Source organism: Rhipicephalus microplus, chromosome 4, assembly GCF_043290135.1.
Source record: "Rhipicephalus microplus isolate Deutch F79 chromosome 4, USDA_Rmic, whole genome shotgun sequence".
NCBI classification, from domain to species: domain Eukaryota; kingdom Metazoa; phylum Arthropoda; class Arachnida; order Ixodida; family Ixodidae; genus Rhipicephalus; species Rhipicephalus microplus.
In genome coordinates this window covers 26170831-26188149 of record NC_134703.1, presented here as the reverse complement: position 1 = coordinate 26188149, position 17319 = coordinate 26170831, and the positions used below count along the sequence as shown (strand labels likewise).

Genomic DNA, 17319 nt, shown 5'->3' with positions numbered 1-17319 from the left:
CCAAGGAGGTTATGCCCAGTGAGTTTAACGTGGCAACCTTTACTGGTCAGATAGTGCTGCAAATAAATTTGAAGTGTACCACTTGGAGGCTTTTCAGGCGTCGCAGGCCTAAACGTGTAGAATGAAAGCCTAGCTGCGAGTCTGTTGCACGCCGCTTTTAGATCGGCGGGCCGGCACCCGAAGTGTGCAACACCGATTCTATAGCTCGCGCACAATTACACCACGTGGCGCCGACGTGATGAAAGATAAACATCAAACTAAGCTCAAGCTCCGCCTGCTGCAAAAAAAATTGATCAGAAGGTCGTGCAGAATATCAGCCTTAAGCTCGTCTATACATCACATCCGATGCAAAAAAGCGGGAAAGAGTCGACCCCCCCCCCCTTTTTTTTTCACTGTTAACTGCGTAAAACAACGTACGGTCGTATGCAAACGCCATCTTTCACCTCTGTTTTTTTTTGATAAATTGATATTAAATGTCGGGGCTCTCACCCACAAACGCAGCGCGCCATGCCACGCGCTCAATTTGTCATCGTGGCAGCGCAAATAACCTATGTATTAAAGGAAAGAAGTCATACCATCGCCAACTGCCGGTGAATACGACGCAAGTTGTCATTAAAATCGCAGTCGCACTATGCAAGTGATTTTCAGCTAAAACGGAGAAACAATTGCCACCTGCATGTGACACACATGATCTCTGATGAAATTTTCGCTCTCTCTCGGTGTCATACGAAATAAATAGAACACTGTGAGAACGGAACGACAGTACTTTCCGATCATTTGCTGACGAAAACGAAAATACGCAGAAATTTCCAGCAACACCAGCGTAGACGAGACCTCTTGCAGAAAGAAAGAAAAAAAGCTCTTAGAATGATAGCAATATTTGCATGCTTCTATTCATGTTTCGTTGTGCACAGTGCTGTAGCGTTGTGTTATGTTGTCTTCTTTTTTTTTGTGTGTGTGTGTCACGTGTAATCCCGAGCACTTGCAAGCAATCGTATGTATTGAAATGAACTCGTAGCCAATTACATTCTCTTCGTGAATGGGCGCTACAATGAATGAATTCGTGGTTCTTGAAAGGAAAAAAAAGGCACCCAATTTCTGTCTGCATGCCTAATCGGCGACACGTACGGAACACTGCCTTGTAGGGGATGGGAGAAGGGGATAAAAAGAATAATAGAAAGATAAAGAGAGAGCACTAGCCCCACAGGAGAGACAGAAAGAAGAGAGAGAGAGGTAGGAAAGATGGGGGACATGGTCGAAGGAGTCCGAGGACGGGGCACCAATCGGCGAGAGCTACGCTGCAGACGTCAAAGATCGCGGACGACGCAAAATTTTAGCACGAATAGCATCCCTACAAAGTGCACTTATCGTACAGGTTATGAAGAAAGAGGAAAGGCAGCGAGGTTAACCAGATTGCATCTCATCAACCAAGGGTTGACGCAGTTCGTCAACTAAGGATGAAGCCGTTAATAAGCATTGCAGTTTAGGGACAACTATCCACAGGTCAGTGGTCAGTGGATACTGACCTATATACGCACGTGGCGCTTTAGTTTATATGAGCACTGGTGATAACAGCTAAATAGTTCCGCGTAAATGCACGCATATGCTTAGGTGGGCTCGGGAAGACGTCGGTCCAGAAGTTTGTGCTCAGATTTGGGTGCACGTTAAAGAACCCCAGGTGGTCTAAATTTCCGGAGCCCTCCACTACGGCGTCTCTCATAATCATATAGTGGTTTTGGGACGTTAAACTCCACATATCAATCAATCAATCAATCGGTCCAGGAGTTTCCACGACGTGTCTCGTGCGAGAAGGACCACCACGGACCGGTATAAGTCCTGCGCTTTTGTGGGGTACAAAACAAAGCTTCTTTCCGATCGCAATCGCTTCACTTCTGTTTCGTTTTGTTGGAACGAGCGCAACATTTCTTTCGCCTTCCAACTGTGAGACGAAGGTATACTCCAGGTTTGTCTATAGCTAATGAGACGAATTCGGCATTCCGTTGGCACCGAGTCTTTCCCGGCAGTTTCAAGGGCAGTTGCTGCTCCACAGCCGCGCTTTGTTTTGGTCTCGAGAGCCAAGAGCCGAAGGACGCAGTGGCACCAAATTAACTGGGAGGACGTGCACCGTGGAAGGGAGCGACTCGCTAGCGAGGCTCGGCGGTCGTTTTCGTTTCGCGTTATATAAAAATTGCGCGCGGACAGGAGTCTCTCAATGCACGGCGCACGTAAGTGCGTCAGTATAGCGAGGCAAGCAGGTGAACGTGTCTTTCAGGTGGTTGCAGTCGGGCCCGTTCAAGGCCGTCGGCGCGCTCGCCGCGTCGGCAGCTGTCGCTGACCCGGTGGCCTTGAATGCTGCCAGCGACCGCACCACTGGTCTCGGAGAGCGCTCGGAGGAGGAGCACGCTCGGAACGGTTTCGTCTGAACTACCTGGACACGCGTATACCTTCTTTGCTTCAAGCGTCGCTCTGCATGGGATCTCCTCGACGCTATTTGAGAAGGGTTCGCGGCAGACAGCGCGAACTGTGTGAAACGCGATACGCTTAGCGCTGCTGTCGAAGTAGCAACAATGCAATATGGCCGAATGTTTTGTAAACAAACTTCAGAGAGGTCTGCGTGTTGGTGAACTGAATCACACAGGAGTGTTACGTTGGTTGAACAACGACCATTATTAGCACTCCTTTTTAACCGGGACGGCGACGAGTCGACACCTGTAGCGTCTCTATACAGGCGCGTAGACAGAACTTTTTTTAGGGGGGGGGGAGGGGAAGGAGCACCTCTTTAAAATGCCATGGCGAAAAAAATTTCGGGGGGGGGGGGGACACGGGCCTGGTGTTCCACCACCTGGCTAAGCCTCTGGTCTGTTACGATTATATTTTATAACCTACTGCAGTTCCGCATCGCCGTTCTGTTCTCTTAATTTAGTTTCCTTTCATTTTTTTATAGAGGCCGCGGTTCGTATAATATTCTGTCACCTATACGCCAGCGTGGACACCGAATGCGCCCCCCCCCTTTTGGTGTCGTCCTGCTATACAGCAAAGGTTCAAGGCAGATAAAACGGTACGCTGCTTCTGGAAACTTCCACTGGCAGCGAGAGGAGATATGATAGTAAAAAAAACTAGTTTCTGCATATAGCAACTGAGACCCCCTTAAGGTAACCAAGCGTCAAATGTTGCGCTAAAGTTGCATATCAACCCTACATTAGAGCAAGGATGCGAATCGTGGCGAGGGAATTTTACTCACAGCGCCGCTATACGCATTGTGTAGCATCAGCTAGCCCGTTTGATGGCGCCGTGAAAGCACGACGGTTGAAGATTGGAGGAGCTATGGCGGAAGGGCGTCTAACTGGCATTCTTATCATTGCGAAATTGCTTTCTCACCTGCACGTTTCATTCCGAGCGTGAGAAATTACCCATATAGAAAGACAGTCTGCCTGCGACCATGCACGGATTAAGGGTAACGAGATAATGGTCTATAGATGACGATCAAGCAGATGCCTATTGGAACTGCAAGGCGCCGCAGATTTCATAAGTCAGGGCGTTGTGTCCGGAGAACAAAACAATACGAACAATGCGTTGTGTCCGTTCAGTTACAATACGAAAAGTCTAGACCCAGAGGATACCGAAGTGGATTACATATTATGGTTGCTAGTACAGCCGATACCCTCGCCAAGAAAAAGCATGTTGTGCGCAGTTACGTTGAAGGTGGTTACGTAAGCTAACGCTTCAAAATACATAACAGCTGCGACGCGGATACACGATTATTTTGGTTGTTATCAATTCCTACGCACTACCATAAGGAATATCCTTCAAACTGCGCAATAAGATTTGCGATCGTCTTTGGCAGTCACCAGCATCCCCACTTTACAAAGGGGAAAAAAAAATGTCAAGGAGTGGTGAGAGAGAAAAGAAGAGGACGTAGAAAACGTCCTTTCCAGCACTTTCAATTCTTCCTGGTCTTCATCGAGTACGGGCCAAAAGTCTATGACGGTGGCAGCGTGTTGCCTTTGGCCATCTCCTTCCGACATTGACCCAGATTCCGCAACGGTGAATAAGAGGGAGATGGAGAGGGACGTCGAGGTCGCGGGAGAAGAGAACTGGACGGCATCGAAGAAAGTACTGACAAAAAAAAAAAGGAAAAAAAAAGAACCGCGATTGGCTAGAAAGAAGGCACGTCAAGAGCAGCGGCAAGCGGGGACCGCACAGTCTGTGCCTTGGTGTACGCATAGGGGTGCTCGAAGGGCTCTGTGCCACGTAAGCCTCGCCAAGGAAGGCGAGAATTAAACGGGGCGGAACCTGTTTTCCCTGCCAACCTCGCATGCGTGCAGATCCGTTCGTCCAGCGGGCGGGCGGCCGTGAAAACGTCGGATTCCTTCGCTCTACCAAGGGCCAAACATGCGGAGCAACCCTCGCGTTGCGCTTGCCTGATGCGGTGACCAGGCGGAGAAAACAAAATAGCGAGGTCATTCCGATGAGCTGCGTGAATTTCGCGCTCTTTACGCAAATTGCAGTTCTATCGTGTTTCTTGTTTTGTTTTTATCAGTGCAAAAGCCTGATCGGACGGGAAGGTGACCTTGCGTTACAACACGAGCGGTACCAAATCAGGATGGCATACGTGATGCGATGTCATCGTGACGTCACAAATCGCAGAAGTTTGTGAATATAGATTAGTGGAGAAATTTGCAGATTTAATGTGATGGTGGCTTTCGTCTCCGAGTTGGCTTAAGGAGACTGATAAGGGAGCACGTCAGTTTTTTTTTCTTCTCAATATCACTTTTTGTGGCCCTGTTTAGCATGTTTGTTACTTATTTGGAGTAAATCAGTGAAACCCGAAAAATTAAACGATAAAACTCGGAATGTCGTGTTTTCAAGACTGTCGGCGATCCGTCGCGACGTATTCTTTTTCACTGAGGAATATCGCAGGCCATCCATCCTATAGAACAAATCTTCCTTAAATCATGCAGTCTTACTTGTTCGAGTTTTTTCTATCGGGTGGGTGTCTATCCCAACTTTCTTGTTGTTACTTTCAAAGTGTAGAACACGCCTTTATGCATGTCGTGTTAGCATACACTTTGTTATCGAATACCCGTGTGTCCGTTCTGGCAGTGTGTATACATTCAACATGTATACATCTGAAATTTAAAATACTACAAAGACCTGCTTCTGCAGGAGCACGTCGTCTGCTAAAATTCGCCTGTGGTGTGACGTAGTACTTGTGTTGCCAAGTAGTATCTGTAGATATTTCTGAATGTCAGATGACACTTCCGGCAGTACACGTGTGTGAAGTGTATTGCACACTACAGCACAATTGAAACTAACCTTTCTTCGACTAATGCTAACGCTAAAATGATTTCTAGAATATTTATTTGTCAATAATTCACAATTGTTAAAATGTACATGCATGTCTCCGTTCAATAGAAGGCAGGTCTTAACAATAGTTTGGATGAACTTTCACTGAACAGGTTTTTTTTTTTTTTTGCCAAGATGCTACCAAGTAAGTTGTACCCCACGCTGACAACACCGCACCAGTAATACACTCCGGCGAAGAAAGCTTGTCTGATCGCAGTGTTTGCGCAACACGATACACACATTGAAGACCTGCACGTTCCTCTGCCGAAGCGCTACTCCCCCTGAAAAAAATCCCGCGTGATCGAACGAGCGAATACAGCGTGGTCGACGCTTCCTGCTTATGAATACAAACGCGCCCTTGCCGATGGAGGCGCCCATACCCGTAAGGCACAGTTGCCATGCTGCAGGGCAGTTGTGCGAATGATAGCCCCACGGTGGTCTCCTCGAAGGAACCGCTTGCTGGGAGAAAAAAAAAGCAGCAAGAAAACAATGGCGAGTGTACGAAGCGAAGCCATTCGCATTCCCGCGATGTGAATAAGTTAACGGCACACTCGCTGCGCTCGAGAAGCTTTGCACGAGAAGGAAGGGTCTCTCTCTCGCTCTCTTCCTTACGCAACGCGCCCACGCTATACTCCTGCGAGCATATAATAACTGTGGCCCACTAAGCACGAGGCATGCGCGGTGCAGAGCGAGGCGAGGAAAGACTCAATGCATGCGTCGCCCTCTTCTTCAAAAAGGCGTTGCCCGCTAAAGTCGCGCGAAAAGGCGACGACGCTGCAGGATGAGTGGATGCTGCTCAGCTTTCGCGGCACGTTCACACTAAGCCCGCGAATTCGCATACGCGACGTAAGACCGCATGGGAAGACGGGCGCATGTCGACCGAGATGGCTCGCGATGTAGTAGTATACCTGCAAAACCGCCGCCACCGCGAAGAGGTGGTTGTGTGTGTGCCCTGCGCGCGTTCTAGAAGCTCGTGTGTGGGCGAACCTGAAAGGGATCACCCCCCTCGACGCGATTCGGCTCGCGTTATTTATCACTCTCGGCGTGAGTCACCCGAAGGCACGCGGAAGACGAAAGAGCGCGCTCTCGATTGCGCCAGCCGCAGGCAAACGTAATAAAAAAAAACAAACAAGGGCTACAAACACGGCCTAGAGAAACGAAAGAACGATGACGTAGCCTGTATTCGACATTACTCAACGCGATTCATGCGTTGTGGATTGGATTGGATTGGATTGGATTAGAGAAACTTTTATTTGGTCCTCCAAAACGCAGATCACTGTGTTGCGGGCAGCTCTCACGTGGGGACTGTGATGCCAAGCTCCTCAGCCGCCTCGCGGGCTTGGTGGACAGCCCAGAGCTGATCTGCCAAGGACGAGCTGCGGATTGCCGCCTCCCATCTGGCAGAGGTGATGTGCGATAAATGAGCGAATTTGGTGCACTGCCAGAGCATGTGTTCTAATGAAGCTATTTCCCCACAATGTGGACAAAGATTACTTGGGTATAGGTCAGGGTACATGATGTGTAACATTTTAAAAGTAGGGTACATCCGCGTTTGCAAAAGCCTTAATGTAAGTGCTTGGGGCCGGGTTAGATTTTTGTGAGGTGGAGGGAAAATCCTTCTAGACAGGTAGAAATGTTTAGTGAGCTCGTTATATGTTGTAAGAATTTCCCGGTTATCCCCTTCACCGGTAGAACGCATCCCCGGGGAGGCGCGGTCATGCGTTGTGGGCCACGCAAGTTATAGATGACAGCCACGTTCTCCGCATTGCTTATATGGACCGGCGAGGTGGCTTAGCGGCCACGGCGTTGCTCCGCAAAGTCCCAGGGCGCGGGTTCGATTCATTGACACGGAAGCCGCATTTCGACGTGCGTATATACGCGTGGATGGACGAAATGTCAATACACTTCGTGTGCTATCATCAGCATCAAATGAAACCCGAGCAGCGGCAATTCTTCGCGATGGTATAGTGCACGCCGTCTATACTTGTCACTATATACGAACAGGCACGCAAATATGCAAAGCTGCTGCTGAACAGGATGCGCGCGCCTGTCAGTGGTGATACCTGGACGGCAAGCGCTACACTATCGCAAAGGCTTGCCGCTGTTCAGTTTTAATTTGATTGATTGATTGATTGATTGATTGATATGTGGGGTTTAACGTCCCAAAACCACTGATGATTATGAGAGACGCCGTAGTGGAGGGCTCCGGAAATTTAGACCACCCGGGGTTCTTTAACGCGCACCCAAATCTGAGTACACGGGCCTACAGCATTTACGCCTCCATCGGAAATGCAGCCGCCGCAGCCGGGATTCGATCCCGCGACCTGCGGGTCAGCAGCCGAGTACCTTAGCCACTAGACCACCGCGGCGGGGCTCAGGTTTCATTTGACGCTGATAGTACTTATATCCAGCCGCAGACTGACTTTATGTCGTAAAAATGTATCCACAATTAACTACTATTAATCACAATTAACTACTTGATTAGGTAGGCCGTTCGGCACATGTATATATGTCAGATTTTGCTGATGTTGCGTGGTTATGCGCAGATTATGTTTTTCTATATATTGCAGTTGGGTTGCGATAAACTTTTGTTGTTAGTTCAGCGTTCTGTTCTCGTCTCTTCTATCCCCTCCGGTCGTTTGCGCTGTTAAGCACTTTCTTCGTCTAACTACTGCATTATGTGTCTCATAATCGTTCATAATCGTTCATTCAATTAGTTTTATCATATATAACGCGTAATGTAGCAACGTCTGCGAAAGGCAATAAACTTCATCCCGTCATTTTCGTACTTTCGTTTCTTTGCATTTCTCAAGCTTCTTTCGCGTAAGCGTTTCAATATCTTTTAAACGATTTCGCGCCATTAGTACACGCCAGAATAATGACCCGGTCATACAAGACACTGATGTTAAGGTACGAAGTTTTGAGCGCTATTTTAGGCCAATCATAGCGTGTAATGCAATGTACGCAACTACCGCCCGAGCAGGGAACATTTACACGTGCTCGATCTAGTTTGGTCCAGTACGCCTGTTCAACGCGCCTAGCAGGCGATATGGAACAGCACTGTCCTCATATGTTACACGCGTTAAACGTGCACATTGTTTTATAATGCATTGCCTCTGCGCTCCTCGTGCACGAAACGAAGTAACCGTATACAGGCGTAAGAGGCTCGCAATTAAGAAGGCGCACGCATGCGTGCCTTTCGAGGCCTCGCAAATTACGGAGCACAGAAGAAAGTTGCTGTGCGCGTTTGGACGCAGCGATTCGCTGGGCCTCTCGATTGCCTAACGCAGCGAAATTATGAAAGGAAGAAAACCGATCGGAAAAGACGGGTCACTAAAGATGCAAGGAAGAGAAACTTCGCGAAAGAGCAGGCAAAGAAGGGGGTGGGGGGGTGCAATTACGAACCTTCTGCTCTTTGCGAACAAAAAAAAAATGAAAGCAGCTTCACCCTCGAAGCCTGAAGGAAATGCAGTGCTGGGCAGCATTCTTTGTTTCTCTTCGTTTTTCTGTTGCTTTCCTCGTCTTTTTATTCCCTGCAGATCTCTTTTCCAGTTTATTCTGTGGTTTTCTCTCTATATATCTCTTCGAATTTCTCTCGCTTTCTATATTTCTCACTTACTTCGTCTTAACATTTTTATACGTGGTATGAGGGTCATAGTAACCTGGCTTTAGTAGTGATATCCGCACTTAATATCATCATCATCAAGGTGCTCCAAGAACAAGAGGAGGATGCGTTCTTCTTAGCACGCTCAGTATATATGCTACAGCTGGCTGTGCTATCCATTCTGCGTTACGCCATGCGACAACAGCATACGACAGCATGATGTCCCGTAAAGTGCTCTGCACTTGAGAGAAGCCCACATTTACTTCCAACGATCACGAAAACAAGTCGCCCACAATTCTTGTAGTGATCTTAATTAGCACAAGTGCCGCTATTGCGTGTGTGGCCCGTTTTTCGATTCGCGAGATTTGACAGCCCGGCGTTATATGCACAGAAATGAGTGCGCCGAAAGCTTATATACGTATGAGTACCAGGCTCTCGGGCAAAATTTCGCTTACTGTTTTCTACGCGGAGGGCCAATGCATATGTCAGATTGTCATACGTGCACTGAACAGAAGCTGTTCGCCGCCACTACCAACGGCAGCTCCAGAAGAGCAAGAGTATACCGTAGAGATGCACCGTGCGAAACTAGGCTGACACACAAGCGATGCGCTCAGTGCAGCCGCATCACAGAGGCTGTGTACTATAGGAACGACTTGGGCAGCTTCGCTCTCCTAAAACAAACAGTAAATAACAGTATACGAGTACTGCACGTGTGGTGTACGAGGCAGCGCGCTGCTATCGGGCAAAACGAAAGCTGCTTGCAGTGTGATACAATGCGCACGCATGAGCAGACTGACAGCGTAATTTCGGCGGCGGTGCTGGGAGCGATCACAAGGAGAGGCGCGCTGCACAAACCAGTCATTAGCGTCACAGGCTGCCGTTGAGGTAACCAACAACAACAGCGACGAGATAGGAGTGGAAAGAGAGACGAGGCTGCTGGGACAGGTGTGCGTCAGTGCGAGCACACTTCCCCCACGCAGTGGCCGCCCTTATACATCTTTCCACGAATGGGCAGCCGCACAACAATCAGCTCGAAAACACCGGGCTGATGGGACAGACGAAGGTGAAAGGTTCGGTGTTGTAAAACGAGAAACTGGTTACCCTTCTCGTTAAGGCAACAATTCTGGGGTCCTTACCCCAGTATTCTGGGGTAAGGACCCCCAGAATACTCGGTCGAAATCGTTCTTTCTTTTTTTATGTTTGTGAGAAAGGGAAATGAAATTAACAATAGTAATAAACAGTGTCTGTGGAAGCGGTCGGTGCATCACTCGAGCGGACGACAGCGAAAGAAAACAGAATTTTTATTTTTATTTATTTTTATTTATTTATTACATACTGCAGTCCGTAGACCAAGCAGGAGGGGCACAAAAAGAGAGCATAGTTATACAGCAAGTTAGAACACACAAAATTAAGAATTAAGACGACACCAGACACGTATAGGTACGTTTGCTTTCTACTGAGTACGTCTTCTACAGTGATTACTGCTTGCTGCTGGCTGACCGAACTGTTACTGCTTTGATTCCCGCAATGATGGTCACATTACGATGGTGGTGAAATGCCAGAGAATCACGTAGAGTGCGATGCCATAGGGCACATTAAACAATTCCAAATGGTTAAAATTGCGGAGACCTAGCTCCGCTACGGCTTGCTCCATAAATTTTTGACATACTGAATCGCATAAGTTATCGCTGGAAGCGTACATTCTGAGCTTCTCGTTCGGACACGAGAACGAGACAGTGTATATAGCGGAATATGCGTACACAAGATAGACTCGCAGATTGGGGAATCTTATAACCGGCATGCGGAGCAGGCATGCGTCCGTCCGCATGTGCATACGTATACGCAGTGCCACGTGAACACACATCTCTTCTCCCTCCCTCGTTTATTACCGCTAATGAAGGTGGTAAACGGCAGTCGTAAGGAGCAAAAAAATAGACGGAAGCGTGCGCCCAAAATCACCCATGTTCAACCTTCGACAGAGCTGCTCCCCCAGTAGTTCGTCGTAATTGCTCTGTTTGCGCTCGCGAGATCACTCGTTCGTGTCACTCTGTGGGTGACGTCACTGCTTCTTGCGTGACGTCACGCTGTTCGCCTTGCCAATATGTAGCGAATTTCGCGCAGACGTTGTTTAGCGAGCGCCTCGGAGCGCGCTTTAAGTGGGAAAAGGAAAAGCAAACAGAAGAGAAAGGTAATTACTAATTATATCTCGACTCATGCACAGCGGCGCGCTCTCCCAAGGCAACGGCGACCGCAATAATCGGCGCGGAAGGAGTCAGTCAAGTGTGTGTATATATGTATGTACTCCTCGTGCAAGGATGTTTTATGGCGGTTTCTTTCTGGGACGCCCACTCTTGCAAGAAGGCCGAGGCGAGTCGTTGTGTAGACACACCACTTCTACAACTGGCCGGCTCCGTCAGCGATTGGATTGGATTGGATAAACTTTTATTGGATTGGATAAACTTTTATTGGCTCTGTCAGCGAGGCGTGAAAATATTCGACCGCACATGAAACACCAACGAAGCGCACTCTTTATGTGTGGCTTAGCGCTAAGGCAACGACATGGAAAGGGTACGGGTTCGACTCCCGGTGACGATGGTCATATTTCGGTGCAAGCGAAAGGCTATAGACATCCCGTGTACATTTAGGCTGCGTTCGTTTGGTAAGTTTAAGTAATAAAAGTTATTCCATAGGAACCCAGTGGCGTGCCTTTTTTATACTCTCGAAAAAAAAAGGTAGTAAAATGCTAATAATATGCCTATTTACTACTGCTGATGAACATTTACTACCTATTTAGCAGCACGGGAATTCATTCAGTCGGGTGCACTGAGGCTATGTCATCCATTCAGTCGGGTGCACTGAAGCTTACTAGCCCGTCTTGGCCGTTTTATATTCTTAGCTGAGGGAGCCTTATGGCGAAATTGACACTACATGCAGCTGTGTGGTAGTGTCGTCATTCGGTCATTCTACCGCTGTGTAGAATTGTGCGGCAATATTAACGCGTTAGTTCTGGTTACTACTTTTTCTAACGTCTCACTAGTAACAGTTGATACCTTTTTCAAGTGGCAAAACTCCTACCACAGTCATTAGTGGCAGCATTTCGCTAACAGCTAAGTTGCGACCAGTAGTCATCAGTAAAACCTAACAAATACAAGACATTGGTTGCGACGACATGTAGCGATTCCCCGTGATCATTTCATCAATATCACGCACGAAGATCATGGGTAATTTTAAAGCACTGATCTTTTTAACCACTGATAATTTTCAAGCAACTGAAACGCCGTATCAGGAATTCTTAGAAACTATTTTTTACTTTCAAAGCGACAATTAACAGCTTTTCTCCGATGTCAAATACCTCGACACTGTCTCTACCTGCATGTCAACCTGAATGAATATGTACTGCAGAATTATGTCCTAACAAAGAAATAATATTTTCAATATTTCTTGATATATGTCAAGAGTCCACAGTAATCCCCATGGATCACGTTTTGCGTCACGTCACGTTCTGGTCTGCGTCACGGACATCGCACCTGTAGTGGTTTCGTGCGCGTAATTCAAAACACATTGCTCGACTGTCGTTGGGTTACCACGTACGCGCGCAAGTCCAAACATAACGTGTTTTTTTCGGCTCGCCGGGTAACGGGATCTACCCAAACCACTGCCCTCCGCCATAACCCGTTGGTTCTGACACACCTTTGACTAAGAATATATCCTGGCTCCGTGCCTGTAACGGCTATGGTCGGCTGCGTTTAACAGTATCGCAACACGTAAGCGCTGCTTCAAACCTAAGCATCCAAATGCTTATTTTAAGGGCGGTACACACGCACAGGCTTTCTGTTTCAACGAACAATTTTGCATAATCGCTCGTTTAACGTCGTCCGCGTACACACTTAACACCATTAAAGAGGCGCTCAGCTAAGGTCGATCAATTCATTTTTTTCGAACGAATATTACAACAATTTAGCACCGGAACTTCAGCAAGTAAACGTCAATGTGACGTTATGAATTTCAATGTCTTTTGGCGTGTGTTGTGGCCACGTTTGTTCAATGAACATTTTTGTAACTTGCTATTTTGGGACATCCAACACAACACAACTTAACCAAGTTTGCCCAACAAACACTTACGTTAACGAAAATCGTTGACTTCAAGGAGAGAGTTGGGGCGAAAATTTCCGAAGTGGCATCGCCACCTGTATCTTTTTACAACTTAAGCGCACTGGTCCACAAAGCAGGGAAGAGAAGAGCGACACGGACACAAGAGATATGTCCGTGTCGTTCTTCTGTCTATTGTTTCGTTAGCAAGTGCGATGAAATAGTTAAATCATGGCCTCAGAGATGGCAGGCGCGTGACCTGCCGCGCGACTGTCATTTCGGAGGCCATGGTTAAACACATTATTAGCATGCCGAGACTAAGATCTGTCAACGCGTGTCTTCTTTCTGGGCGTTCTCTCACTTGCGAAGCATCTACTCGCGCTCAGAGTGGCGCTTTCGATAGTGTGGAATTCTGATTCACTAATGCGAGAAAAATCGCTTCTTTGTTCAGTCTCTCTTAATTTGAGCTTGAAGGCGGCTTCAATCATGGCGTTGGCGTTCAGGTCGATTAGAGGCATTTATTTGCCGAATGCGAGTGCGATTTGGAACAACTGACGGAAGCGACAACAGTTAAAGCACGATTGATGAACATCGTATATCGACCATCACCACGGCTTGAAAAACGGCCTTGTTTGCTACCCCTGGCGAGGCCTGCAAAGCGTTCTCGTGTGTATGAGGGCTGTCCTAATGGCTCAAATTAGTCCGCCCATGCCACACGAGCAGCTGTGCGTCGCGAAGCTTCAAGGTGGGCGTAATTGGAGTAATAACAGCTCGAGTAATGCACGGTGACTCAGGCAACGGAGTTAGGGTCGTGTGGTCGATGTAAGGTTATACTGTAGCATTGGTTATCACCTCAACCGATTTCGTCATCCCATTAATCTGATGATTTCAGCAGTGCCACCTTCGAAAAATAAAAAAAAGGCTGCCTTTCTCTCTCTCTCTCTCTCTCTCTCTCTCTATCTTTGTCATATAGTTAACGCACATGTTACATACTTCTCCTCTGTACGAAAGTCGTTTAGAAACTTAGCTTGAAATAAAAGAAAGTTGTTGATAATTCACACATTCAGACGCAAGAACAGGACATTCGCGAATATTTAACATTAGGTATAGTAGTTAATCCGTTATTTCGCGTTCATTAAAGCGGAGATCTCGACGGATGATATCCTGTCTATTTCACATAGTCCTTCCTAGCATCTCCTGGCTTAGGCCGACATCCTTATTCAGTTATTTGCCGTATATATTTTTCGGTTCTTCTCGATAAAACCTAACAAAACAAACCCATGTTCTCACTCTCAAGTCGCTTCGAGTGCTCGCTTATAAAAATGCTTCCATAACGTGCCCTGGCGAGGCTTCTAGCTACCTAGAGCGTGTGGCCGTGAGGCAACGTCACACCCGCCCGCGAAACCAGCACAAGCACTCCGTAGAAAGCCACAGGCAGGCCCGCATTTCGCTTCAAGGCTACACGAACCGCTAGTCGCTCGCGGAATCGTTGACGCGTACAAACAGAAAAGCGAACGCGGGAAGCGCGCCAAGGTGGACACATGCAGACCGAGAGACGCCCAGATGTTGCCTGTACTTTCCCTCTTCACAAATACGGTGCACTACAGCGCAGACGTTACGAAGCGAACGAACACAACGGCACCTCATCAATGTTATATACAAGCGATCGCGCCTCACTGACGTTACCGAAGAGTTTGGTTCAGGCAAATTGTTGGTTTGTGAATGAAAGCAAGCGCATCCAGGCGGCTCTGGGTGAACGAAACATTTAAAATTTCAGGTGAAGACGAAGGAGTGATTGCAGCGCCTTCAAGCATGCACCTGTATTCGTTTCCTTCGCGCGACCATGGCGCAACCGACCTTGGCCTCGCGCTGCACCGAACAACGGAACACGTATATGACCCGGTTGCTCTGGCATAACGGTTGTGGAAGAGCGTGCGTTTGATGCCATGCTTGGCTCTCTCTGCCGACTCTATTGCCTTCGCGAAACAGTCGGAACGAGTCCTTGGGCGATCGAGGAACGCCTCTAATTCTGGCACTGATTGCTGTGCGAACCTCAACATGCGCTTGCGCCAAGCGCTGGAAACACCGAATAAGAAAATAACCGACACACGCTTAGCGAAAGTGTAAGCAACACAGTGAAGACCCTGCAAGCACGCGCACGTATGTGTTTCTGTCTTTGCCAACTGCGTATCCTACTATTGGCTTCAAGAGCGTGTTTTGCTGACGAAGCCATGATATCGTTGTATCTTTGTCGAGGCGAAAAACGATTGAAAGTGAACGCTGTGGTTATGAGATTTTTCGCTACCAGTTAGAAGGGTGTTCAACATGTTTCAGTAATCTTCCTGTAGGGAATCTCATTAACACGTTTCTCGCACGAGAAAATGAACTCATAATTATCAAAAAAAAAACATATTTAGGTATTTTCTTTACTGCCTACATCGCTGGAAAGCACTCTGTCCAGTACTAACACAGTATAGGCACGTGAAAATTCACTTGCTTGGACGACACGTGGTTCTGTTTAGATGCTGGCTCTTTCGTTAAGTCGATAGAAATATGGCATGCCTACACACAAAATAACAGCTTTTCATAGATCTTCCAACGCAGACAGTGTGGTGGATACAACAATAAAAACATAGCGGTGCATTCGCTCTCATACCGAATATCGCGAACGCGCGCTGACGACGAATATTGAGCTGCACTTATAATTTTTTGATTGAGAGGGAGTCGCTGCACGGCGGCTGAGGAGAGTCAGGCTGTTTTGATTAGGATTCCACTGCGGTTTAGAGTTCGCATTTTTCTCTTCAAAGTTAAACTGCGGTACGGGTGGTCCCTGGCGTTCATGTAGGGTCTCATTGCCATTTTCCTGTAGCAGAGCAGTGGGGCTTCTGCAGTCTAAAACATGAGAGCACAGTGCGCGGTTCTTTTTTGAGACACACTCGGGCTGAAGCCTGTCACCTTGCTTTCTTTTTTTAATTTTCTACTCTAAGGGAAAGACTGCGAGAAGGAAAACAAAAGGCCTCCGCGATGATGATTACGAGCGGCGGTATTACCATCCTTAACGACGGCGAACACGTCCACCGCTTTCTTTTCAAGGCTCGAAAATGCTGCAGCCCGCGCTCGCCTCCTCCGCCGTTAATCAAGCGGTAGGCATGTATAGTCGCCGATGCTTGCGACCTCGAATGCGGAGAACACGAGCTGTACGCGTCGAAGGCGGCCTAGCACTTTTCCGCACGCCTGTGCATGTTTGCGCATATAACGGAGGCCGCATGGTGGAAGACAAAATACAGACATATCAAAAATGAACGGCCACATAGTCGAGAAAAAAAAAAAAAAACGGCCTCTCCGCTCGTTCGAAAGCGATCGAGACTTTCCGTGGCCTTCGGTCTTTGACCTCGTCTATTCCTCCGCGTATACTAACGCGTGCCTGCAACGCACAACCATGTGCGCGAACGATGCGCTAACAATTAAGAGGCGGATACCGTGCGGAACACGAACGAACGCACACACAGACACTTATAGGATGCCACACAAAGCGGCGTGTGATCGACACTGTATACGTACGAAAGACGCGCGAAGGCTACGAAAACCACGCGCCGATAGGCCGAGCCTAAAAATAAGTAGAGATTACGTCTCATTAGCCACTGGAGCGAATCCAACACCTCTGCCCAGGCTCGGTTATATACGAACTCGCCTCGCAAGACGATGATGCCAAGAAAGCTTGCGGAGTAAGTGTGTCCGTTACAGTCTATAGCCCGCGGCTAATTTGTGATGGCGCGCGATCTTAGCGGTTTGGACTTGCACTTGTACGAGCGTTGCATAGCGCAAAAGACGGTTATTGGGGGCCTCTGACTCACGTGTGCAGCGTGTTTCTGTGACCTTGCGTTAGTCTGAAGCGAAGCTCAAAGCGCACCGCTGTTCCCGTATAATCGTCCAGCCCGGCCACCTTGGTGTAGTGTGTCGATTTAGAAGGATGTCTAATTACAAGCCGCGAAGAAAGTGATGGGCGTGTCGGCAGAATAACGCTTCGCGACGTTTCGATTGTGTGGTAATCAATAGTTGGCGGAGTGCTCTGTCCACTATATGGACAACCGCGTAGCTTGCGCAGGAAACCTTGTAAAAGGCCTTGTAGCGCTTACGAACTTATACTAGGCGTATTGAGGGCCTCGTACACGTACTTTATGCGGCCCAGAAAACCACTGCTCTGGTGCGTGTGGGTATACTTATTGCAGACACCACTGGAATAACCACGGTATCCAAAGGTAAAGAAAGAGTGGCTTCAC

General features: G+C 47.9%; 1 protein-coding gene across 3 annotated transcripts in view; it reads right to left on the bottom strand.

Moving 5' to 3' along the window:
* Window positions 1-17319, bottom strand: part of LOC119171764 (ETS transcription factor pointed) — a 198151-nt gene that overhangs the window by 151692 nt on the left and 29140 nt on the right. The gene's annotated exons all lie outside the window — the stretch shown is intronic.